The sequence below is a fragment of the Phoenix dactylifera genome, unplaced genomic scaffold, assembly GCF_009389715.1.
Source record: "Phoenix dactylifera cultivar Barhee BC4 unplaced genomic scaffold, palm_55x_up_171113_PBpolish2nd_filt_p 001007F, whole genome shotgun sequence".
Lineage (NCBI taxonomy): Eukaryota > Viridiplantae > Streptophyta > Magnoliopsida > Arecales > Arecaceae > Phoenix > Phoenix dactylifera.
In genome coordinates this window covers 129,302-140,829 of record NW_024068361.1, presented here as the reverse complement: position 1 = coordinate 140,829, position 11,528 = coordinate 129,302, and the positions used below count along the sequence as shown (strand labels likewise).

General features: G+C 41.6%; 1 non-coding gene across 1 annotated transcript; it reads right to left on the bottom strand.

Moving 5' to 3' along the window:
• Positions 1–10,442: 10,442 nt before the first annotated feature.
• LOC120107764 lies at positions 10,443–10,552 on the bottom strand. Its single transcript, XR_005509416.1, has one exon. It is a non-coding gene; the product is annotated as a small nucleolar RNA R71 (small nucleolar RNA).
• Positions 10,553–11,528: the final 976 nt, after the last annotated feature.

The following is an 11,528-nucleotide window of genomic DNA, read 5'->3' as shown; positions in this document are numbered from 1 at the left end:
CAAGAAAGTCCTCTTTTGAGAAAGTGTTCAGGAGGGACCTTTCGATGCCTAAGCCAGACAAACTCTTAGGGAACAACAAAGGTGTTGTGAGAGTGGTAGCAAAAGGGCGTAAGAGACTTAAGAGCACTACCTGGAGGGTTTCACAAGAAAGGCATATATAGATGAAGTTTGGTACTCGTCGCCGAAGAGTTCGGGAGTGTGGATTGATTGTTTTTGGTAATGCATTATGGTTCTCCACATCTCGCTCGTTCGTCACGTTGTTTGGAAACCATTTGCAATCGTGGTTGAGGTATCACCAGCTATGGGAGGGAGGCGCATGCCTCTTGGTTGTTCATATGATGGGCTTTGACTAGTTGGTCGAAGGTTTTGTGGCGAGCTTTGATTGGTCTGTTTACCACATCATCTATAGTCGGTTCCACAACGTATCACATGGCCCCTACTTCTAAGATCAAGCTAACTTCTTAGCTTGGGTGATAGATGTAGATCTGTTGGTGATGTTGACCAGCTGTGGTGACCCATTTTGATCTTCTGCACTCTGGTACTTAGAGAGAGAGAGAGGGAGATATTGCGACCAAGTTGCTGTGGCTACTTCCTTCCCATGCTTCCGCCGGAGTTTCCTTGCCTCACTGGAGTTATTCTACCTATGTAGGTCTCCGATAGGTTCCTTTCCTTCCGAGCTTTCCCTCCAAGCTTTCCTTCCAACCTTTCCTTCAGCTCTTTCAAGACTTTTATTTTTCCTCTTTTTTTTTTATCCCTCCATGATGGATTCGTCTCTAGAGGAATGGTCCACAAAAAATGAGAGAGTGAGTCAGGGCTCTCTTGACCAGACTTTTGTGGCTTTAGGTGGAACCCAGTCTGAGGTCGTCTCGGTCCTAATGTTGAAAAGATCTTCCTAAAAGAGTCCCGAACTTGACCGGATTCAAGTTGAGTTTTTCGTTCCTCAGAATTTCTCCTTGGAGTTGCTCGATTCTTCTGATCAGGTGATGTTGCCTTGGGATAATTAACTCCTCCTCTAAAAGAAGAATCCAAGGGCAGAGCTAAGGCACCCAATTTCTTTGATCATTATTGAGCTGCTAGGTCATTACCAGCTCATGCCTCTCTAGCTCGTCCTGAATGCCTGGAGGATCATCATTAGGTTCTTTAGCTTTCTGAGGCTCCATGAGATTGCTCCATCTATAGGGCTATTCCAAATCTTCTTCCAAGTGAAGATACATCCTTGAAACAAGAGATGGTGGCACTTTTCCTGCAAAAAAAATCTACAACATCTTTTTGTTCGACCCTTCCTTTATACATGGTTAGAAGGGCCAAATTTTCTTCATGACCTCAACAGGATCGTGGGGCTTTTTGATATGGAGGAAGATGCGGAGGATGAAAGTATTGGGAATTATGTCCTAAATCCAATTAATTGTTGATTGTAAATATATTTGAATCAATTATAAATAACATGGTATTTATTCATCACCAGAACATCTTCACAAACTCCGATGTGATGAAGTCTTTAGGACTGCTTTGTCTAATGAAATATGATTTTGTCACACAGGTCCTTAAATGTTCATGACCGTATGATATACTATTAATAGGACGATAGTATTATCGGGCGTAGGTCATTGTGTATCATATTTGTTGGTTGTTCTCCAAACCAAAGAGTATAGAGATACTAGTATGGTATACAGGTGAATGGTAGTGTACGTTCACTAAACGTGACCAATTGACGGACTCTCTCTTGTCAAGAGTTGTTCCGAGTGGATATGGGTATATGTATCCTTTAGACCTGAGATTGCAACCGGTGGCTTGCAAGCAACTCACTGTACTTTGGTGCCGGACTATCTGGATTTCTAATTCAGCGACGAAAGATTTCTGAGTCCAGTCAAGTACTTGTGGTAGTCAGTTGCAGATCAAGATGGGATTGACCTCCCTTAGAAATAAGGGTGAATGCCTTATGTTTTCAATTAAGTAGTACCCTGGCCAGGAAAAGTCAAATCACTATCACTTGACTTATTGAATTGAAACATATTTCTGGATGGATCGTTTCAGGGTAGACAGACTCTGAACCCACCCTAAGCATTTTCTGGTCAAGAGGATGAATTATACGGTAACCATAGTCCATAGGTTCTAGAATGTTGCTTTGCATCCATTCGGCCTATCCGGTCGTCGGGTCCCATTGCTAGATGGTTACTTTGATTAGTGCAAGAAGTGTTCTTGTACTACCGGCTTAGGTTCGAACCTGTGAGGTCACATGCTTAGAAGTTTCTGAATTGATCAAATGGTTGATTGACGATTAAGAATCGTCTAGAGGTAAAATAGTCAATGTGATTGACTGATTGCCCTAAGCAATTGCTGCTTGGAGAAGTTAATTGGTGATTGAATCATTGATTAAACTCAATTTAATTGAGTAATAGAGATTGGGCTTGACCAAATTCAAATATGATTTGAAATTGGTAAAACCGTAATTGACACCAAAATTGGTTTGGTGAAAATGTCTAATTTGCCCTCAACCAAATCAGATTTGGCTTGAGTCAAATTGGATTAAAATCAATTATGATCCTAGTATGACTAGGACTTTCTTACCTATGTGGGACCCACATACTATATGTGGGACCCACGTCCTGCCTATGTGGGATCCACATACTGTATGTGGGACCCACGTCCTGCTTAGGTGGGACCCACATTCTGATTGCCTTCCAGGCCACCTCACCCCTTTGCATGCGTGACACGTGGCGGAGCAGGACACCTCTTTTGCTTGCATGTATGACACGTGGCGGAGCAGGACACCTCTTTTGCTTGCATGTATGACATGTGGCGGGCCTGGACACCTCACACTCCTCATGATGTCATCCATGACCTCATCTGCCTCATGAGGTCATCTATGACATTGCCTTCCAGGCCACCTCACCCCTTTGCATGCGTGACACGTGGCAGAGCAGGACACCTCTTTTTCTTACATGTGTGACATGTATCCTGGCAGGACACCTCATCGGACACCTCATAGGGACACCTCACCCTCTTCTTGGCCTATAAATAGGCCACCCCTCTTCCTTCTTCTCAACACATGAAGAGCACCAGAGAAAGAGAGTGAGAAGAGAGAGAAGCTCTGAAGGTGAAAGCCCAAGAAGGAGTTCTTGAGCTATGAAGGTCCATCTTCTTTATTCTTCTCCCTTTCAGCCAACCTTCTGCCTCCCTGCGAGCTAGCACTTCCTGGAAAGCTGATCATTCCGAAGCTTCGCGTGGACGAGTCATCGAGGCCGGACGCTTGTGCGGCTGCGAAGCATCCTTGAAGGAACCTCCTTCTAAAGGTAAGAGATCTCTTTTATGGTTGAGATATGATCTCAATCTTCAAATCACAAGAAGTTGTGATTTATGAATATTTATTTGAATCACACAATTCTCGGGATCTGAAGGCTTTGTGATATTTGGTGTCAAAGCAAAGGATTAGTGGAGACTATCCGATTCCTGGAAACTCTCACGCGTGATCTTGTGACGAAGCGTGGCTCTCCACCCAGGGGCTCATATGATGAGTGCTTTGATAGGCACGCGCGGGTGTCACCCTATGTATTGGGACTGAGCCCGCGCCACATGTGATGTGCAGTTGAAGATTGTCTTCGACTGGTACCAGAGTCAAAATATCTAAAATATCAAGCATGTTTTGGGTTAAAATGTTTGACCCGTTCTTTCCGCATAAAATTTTTGAAATTCATGCTTAGCCCTCTGCACGCACACCATCAGTGGTATCAGAGCCCGTCCAGGTTCTTTGTGATATCAAATATCTATACAAGATGTGATCTTTTACATATAATGTAAACTGATTATATTATTTCATTATGTTATTCATATGATGAATGAACATGCTTGTTTGCATGATTAACTTGAATCTTAAAAGTGTTTTAAGAATTTAAAGTTATGGAGCATGCAAAACAAAGATAAGACATGAATAATGCAATATACTTAATTATGAATTGAGTAATGATATAGATCCTAGACTTTAAATGTGATTTGAACATCTAAGACATTGCATAATTCATGGGGTAATGGGTTAGCTAAAACAAATCCAATTGAGTTGGACTCAATGGTTGAAATCAAACTTGGTAGAGTAGTTGATCTAATCTAATTAAAGTTGTTTCTTAGATCGGGTCAAGATTACTCTTGATCTTTGCAAATAGTTGTAGTTGATCAAGTTCATGTCTTTGATTAGACCAAATGGATGTTGATTTAGGCTTCATGATTGAGCTTGAGTTATGATATTGATCGAATTGAAATTGATAAACCAGTTGGTGTCAAAGGCAACTGTAATCAGTAGGTTTTTAATTGGGAGCTACTTGCTGGGTTTCGGTCCAGTCAAGTTAATGGTATACCCTTCCGCTGATCTCACTTACCTGGCCATCTTGGTGAATCTCTTTTGATCAGATCTCTGATTGACTCTAATTGACCCATGCCTATAAGAAAATCAGTTGGACCGATTTAGGTGCACTGACTTGAATCTATTTCCTATGATACTTGACTTATGAAGTCAGTGGGAGAATTTGGATTGAGTCAGCTTTTTATTATAAAAATCCTCTAAATTATTAGGTCCATAAAATGATATTGTTAATGGAGATGACCACGTCATAGCCTCCCATTAGTTCTGTGATAATGAGTCCAACGCATTTATATACATTGGAGGCGCGTGCGCGCACTGGTGTTTATCAGCCATTGGAATTGTCATACAATAATGATGAGTTAGTTGCAACTATTGGAATGGGTGGTCTGGTTGGATACCGACCAAAGTCGGGCTTGACCATCTATTAGATAGTTTGTATTGATTGCTACATGTTAATGGTTGGACCTAACCAGGACTTTCAGTAGTGTCAATATACGTCTGCTGAAGTGATTCCTGGGGCAAAATGATCACTAGAAGTTGTTTAGTTGAAACAATTTATTTTGAACCTCTCTTTAGGTGTATTTGGGTTGATACCGACCAAAGCCGGGCCCAGGTGTAGCGTATTGAATTCTAGTGCCCACTAAAGAATTAAGAGTAATTCTTCGGATTAGAGGTAGAGGCTCCTGATTCGTATAAAATAGTGGAAGGATCTTTAGACTAAAATCCATGTCTTTAGATTAATTGATTCATTTACTAATAAGGCCTTGATTTGTCCTTTATGCAGAAATGTCCTCTTATAAGTTTTTCCTATCACTATTGGATAGTGATGAGCCGACTAGACCTTTGATTGAGAGTCAAGCTAACTCGAGTGCTAATGAGCGAAATCAGCAAAGAGTTGCTGGTCAAGGTGGTTATATGATAACACCTTATAATTTCTCTGTATGTGATATTATAACTTGGGTATTGGATACCGGGAGTCCTTTTAATATCTGTAATACGTTGAAAGGACTGCAAGTCATTGAGAATTTCGGTAACAATGAAAAATTTCTAAATGCTGGAGATGGAAGAACTGTTCCAGTTCTAGCATTAGGTAATATTCAAATTGTTTCAAATTCTCACATAATTGCCCTTATCATTTTGGGGTTATGCACTTGAGACCGCTTGTTATATTCTTAATAGAGTTCCCAGTAAATTTGTGACTAATACTCCATATGAGATATGGACCGGTTAAAAGCTTGTACTCTCTTACCTTAAAGTTTGGGGGTCTCCAGCCTACGTCCGTCGTTTGAAAGCAGACAAACTGGAAGCTAGGTCGGAAGAATGTCTTTTTGTCGGCTACCTAAAAGAAACCAAAGGGTATTATTTCTACCAGGCTAATGAACAAAGGTTGTTCGTCAGCAATAGAGCTGTCTTCTTGGAGAAGAAATTACTTGGTGAAGGAACGAACAGCTCTAAGGTTGAGCTTGATGAAGTTCAACAGGTAGAGGATCAGACAACTAGAACTGAACTGTTAGAGTCTGATTTGATTGGATCAAACTCAGAATCCATTGAGGTAGCACCTGTTAGGCAATCCGGTAGAGTACCGCATCAACCGGATAGATACTACAGTTTTCTGGTTCGGGACGATGATCCCATTGGTCTTGATGAGAACGATGGGGATCCCATCACCTATATGGATGCTATGCAAAGCTCTGACTCTGATAAATGGCTTGGAGCCATGAAATCTGAAATGGAGTCCATGAAGGTCAATGATGTATGGACATTGGTTGACCCATCCGAAGGATTTAAACCCATAGGGTGTAAGTGGATTTTCAAACGGAAAAGAGGTGCAGACGGTAAAGTGGAAACCTGTAAAGCCCGTTTGGTTGTCCAGGGATTTCGTCAGCGTTATGGTATTAACTATGATGAAACGTTTTCGCCTGTGGCAATGCTGAAATCCATTCGGATCATGCTTGCGATTGCGGCCCATCTGGACTTTGAGATCTGGCAGATGGATGTTAAAACCGCTTTTCTAAATGAAGATTTAGAGGAACAGGTGTATATGATACAGCCTGAAGGTTTTATTTCTGCAGATGAGTCTAAGGTGTGTAGGCTGCAAAAGTCCATATATGGACTAAAGCAGGCATCTCGGAGTTGGAACATTCGTTTTGACAGGGTTATCAAAACTTATGGCTTCGTTAAGAATGAAGAGGAACCTTGCATATACAAATGGGCTAATGGTACGGTAGTTTTATTTCTTGTATTGTATGTGGATGATATTCTCCTAATAGGGAACAACATCGCTGCACTACAGGGAGTAAAAATATGGCTTTCATCACAATTCTCCATGAAGGATTTGGGAGAAGCATCCTATATCCTTGGGATGAAGATCTATAGAGATAGATCTAGGAGGTTGCTCGGTCTGTCCCAATCCACGTACATAAATACTGTGCTGATGAGAGCACAAAAGTGCGATCTACACATCACTTAAATTGGTATTGTTACTAATAAATAATAATAAAAGTGCTACATTAATATTATATTTTGGTGGATGCAGTTGATCGTAAATCAGAGTTAAGATGCGAATTTGGTACAAATTTGGATGATACATAACCCCGAACCTGATCATGCTAGAGCATAATTAATATGATCAATTACACTTGCACTCGAGCAACACTTGGCAGTCATTCGGAGGCACCGCATAATGGATTCGCCAAGGGCTTTGTTACATTATCCGAGAGGACCCAAAAGCCCGTGGGCTCACAGCAGCGTATCCGTCATCACGATCCATCGCTGCATCATGTTCGTGTCCAACTCATCTCGTCCACGTCTGCCTCTCCCAAACTCCAGCTCGCGTGATCGTGAAGCATCCCAAACCGTCCACGAGTCCAAGCTTCATCCCCAGCGATCTTCCGGATTCCCAGCATCCGCACGTCGTCCGCGTCCGCGATCACCTCCGGCACTCGTCTCGTCCGCGTTCTCCTCCTTCTCAGCCTCACAACCCGATCAACGCTCCTCCACAGCAGCCGCGATCACCTCCCAGATTCCACCTCACCCGCGGTCAATGCCCGCATCCAAGCTTCCGAGTCCACATTTCCTCCATCCCGCAGCCAGCTCTTCAGCCATTCCTTTTCCGCATGTGAGACAGCATCCATTCTCGCGATCGTCCCGGCAGCAGCATCCCATGCTTCCGTACTCGTATCAGATCTCCCTGCAACCCGTGAAGCTTCCCAGCGGCCGTCCGGAAGAGAACGCGATCCAACCGCAGCTGTCCACCTCCTCTTCATTCGCCCGCGATCAACGCCATTTGCCTCCTCCCAGCAGTCCTCCACCTCTTCCGTGATTTCAGCCCGCGATCAGCCTCCTGCGAGTGATCCATAGCGTCCGTCCGAGCTTCTCCCCCACGAGCAATCTTCCGTGATCATCCTGCGATCACCTCCCAGCATCACGCGTCCGTGAACCTTGTCCAACCGCGTCCGCGTGCCAACCTCCAGCCCGAAATCCAGCCACGGATTGACGCCCTCCGCCTCTGCAGCACCCGTTTCTTCCTTCTGCAGCGCCCCAGCAACGAATCCATCTTCCGCGATCAACGTTCGAGATCCCTCTCCTTCCGCCTGTGAAGCACCGCAGCAGCCGCTATCACCGCCCCGGCTGTCCGCGTCCTCCTCCGTTCCAACGCTCGTGATCACCTCGAATGGGAGGCGGTGAAGATTGTTATAAGAGGGGGGAAGAAGAGAGGCGTCGGGGGGGCAGCAGTGGTTTCAAACAGAAAAAAAAAGAGAAAGGGAAACAGGGGATGCCCTGTTTCCGAAAAGAAAAAGAAGAAAAAAAAATAGAGAGAGGAGTAACAGGGGAGAGTCTTTGATGTTGATGGCTGGCTAATCCTTTAGGTGAAGGGTGATGGAGGAACCTTTGATGTATTGCTATCTTTGAAGTAAATTCTAAACCTTTAATTCTTATAGATTTATATTTCCAATATATTATGGATTCTTGCTTAATTATTTTGTAGATAGTTCTTTAATGGTTTATGTTGATCGACATGTGGACCGCTTTAGTATTTGATTTGTCGTTGATGTAATAGGCACGATAAATGCTTAGAAATAGAGTTCATATGTCCCTAAAATATATCCCATGCTTTGATCTATCCTACATTTATATCTTTAATCAAGAATCGAAGAATTTATTTCTTGAATGCAAAATTATCAAGGGGGATTCCAGATCCCTACTCCATCTTAATCTATCCATACTTTGATTCTCTATGTACTGATTTGTTTTCTATTTGCAAAACATCATCATAATCAACAAATTAACTGAATTAATTAATCTGAGATTACGCTAATAATCCATAGATCGTTTCCTGAAGAATCGACCTCGGACTTCCGAGTTATACTACTTGTGCGAATCTCCTGCACTTGGGAGAACAATTTTTCGAAAGCACCAAGTTTTTGGCGCCGTTGCCGGAGAACGGCTGAGTTATTAGTATAATGTTAGATTTAATTTTTACCTTAGTAGTTAGTATTTTTCTTTTGAAAAAAAAAATTTAAATCTTTACTACTATTTTTAATTCCCTACACAGTTTGCATCAAACTCTGATATCATAGAAATTAGCCGTCTGATTGGACTCAAATTTGGTCAGCTGGTGCAAGACACATTTTTCAATAATCTGCTGCTTTCTGTTTTAAATTTTAAGACCATTAGATTAATATGAAACCTTGCTGCTTTCTGTTTTAAATTTTCTGTATTTAATTTTTTTTAGAATCAGAATTTTATTGTTACTATATCTCATTACCCCTTGTTGCTAATTGAAAATCAATAAAAAAAAAATTGAGAAAAGATCAAGGGTGATTATTCAAAAAAAAAAAGAGAGAAAAAACCTAAAATTTCAAATTTCAAATTTCAGAATTCAAATTTCAAACTTCAACTCATAAAATTTAAAAAAATAAATAAATTATTTGCTTAATCACCTATTCAATGAAATTTAATGTCATGTCATAAAACATTAAAAAAAAAATCTCTTGATTGTTGCATATAGTATAAGGCATCAGCATAAAATATTCTAAGGGCTGAACCCATTAAAAAAAGATAAGGTCGGGATTTTATCACTCGTCCTTAGCCCAAAAATTACCCCCAATGCATAAATATCCTAAGCTTAACTAAAATCAACTAGACGTTGGCCCCTAAGGACATTCGAGCTCAATAGGACGAAGACCACCGAAAGTTGCACCAATTTCGCTCTGTGGCTTAGTTGATGTCTAGGCAAGCTTTGTCCCTATAAGGGAGACAGTTCATCTGTTCGAGGCAAGTGGGTTTTAAGTGGGACCTTTGCGAACGCATCGTGACCCCTCCACTTACCTGGGAGCTTACCTGGTCAACTTGGTTCATTAGACCGGATTGGAGGCTTAGGTGCCCTCTTCAAACCAGTTAGGAGCTGTCTAGAAATTTAAAAAAAATATTAGAAATTGAGGTGTAATGTTTTGTTGCATGTTTGATTGTGAATAGATTTTTGTTTTAGGGTGTCGTTTTAGGTTATCTTTAGTTGGTACTTATATTTTTTTTTTTTTTTTTAAAAAAAAGAGGAAAATATTTTGCATGCTAAAGTGGAATAGGGACGACACTGGTCGATTAAGTCGTACAACTTTAGATCATCCCTTAGGACATACCCCTGAAATTCCTTCTCAATATCGCACACCTTGTGAGATGGCTAATTTAAATGAAGATGTGGGGAGTCACCACAATCGAGAACGAGAACCCCATGTTATGACTCTAAGACAATACCTACAACCGGCTAGGACTAGTCAGCCTTCATGCATAATTTTTTCCTGATAATGTAGGACATTTTGACATCAAACCAGGGGTAATCCAATTGCTGCCCAAGTTTCATGGGTTAGAGTCCGAAAGTCCATATCTTCATTTAAAGGATTTTGAAGAATTGAGCATTACATTTAGAGTGCCAAACGTCACCGAGGATGTCCTCAAGTTGACATTGTTCCCTTTCTCTCTAAAGGATAAGGCCAAAATATGGCTAAACTCTTTGCGACCTAGATCAATAAGAACTTGGCAAGATATGCAGAGAGAATTTTTAAAGAAGTTCTTTTCCACACAAAGGACCAACTTTTTAAAAAGACATATTAGCAATTTTCAACAAAAAGATAATGAAACATTTTATGAATGTTGGGAAAGATTTAAAGACCTTCTTTTCTCATGCCCTCATCACGGGTTCGAAACTTGGAGAACCATTAGCTTCTTTTATGAAGGTTTATCTCCACAGTTGAAACAGTTTGTAGAGACCATGTGCAATGGTAGATTTTTAGAAAAACAACCTGATGAGGCGTGGGAGTATTTGGATTCCCTTGCGGAGACTGCCCAACTTTGGGATAACGGGGATAGAAACAACAAATCTTTGCCTAAGCCAACTAGCTCTGTACAGGGAGGCCTTTACAACCTCAGAACTGAGGATGATCTTCATGCTAAAATGGCAGCCCTCACTAGGAAGGTAGAAGAAATTGAGCTTAGGAAGGTTGAGTCTGTCAAGACTATAGAGCTTAGAAACGAGTGTTGTGGTATCTGCGATATGTCGGGTCATACTACTACAGATTGTCCCACCATACCGGCATTCAAAGAAGTCTTGCACGATCAAGCAAATGTTATGAACTCCTACCAAAAGCCTTATAACGATCCATACTCGAATACCTATAACCCTGGTTGGAAGAATCATCCAAATTTTAGGTGGAGAAATGATCATCCTCAACAGTCACACCATTCAGTTCCTCCACCTGCACATCCTACTTTTGCATCACCACCCTCTCAAAAGCCAAATATCGAGGATACCTTGCAATCCATACAAACATTTCTACAAGGTCAAGCTAATATCAATGCTCAAAATACTCGAAATTTTGGACATAAGGAACCAATTGTCAATGTTGACTACCGTCCTAAGTACCCAAGAGAAGGGTAAGCTTCCAGCTCAACCCCAACCTAACCCACAAGTGCACGGTAGTAATAATACGGCTCCTTCTAGTTCGCATACAGAACATGCAAAGAGTATCATGACTTTGCGTAATGAAAAAGTCATTAATCAGACCGTCCCATTGAGACCGCAGGTCACTTCTAATTCTGATGCTCCCAAAGCCGATGAAAGGGACAAAGAAAAAATTGAGGTCCCAACTTCTACCGAGAAAGTTGAATGTCCTTTTCC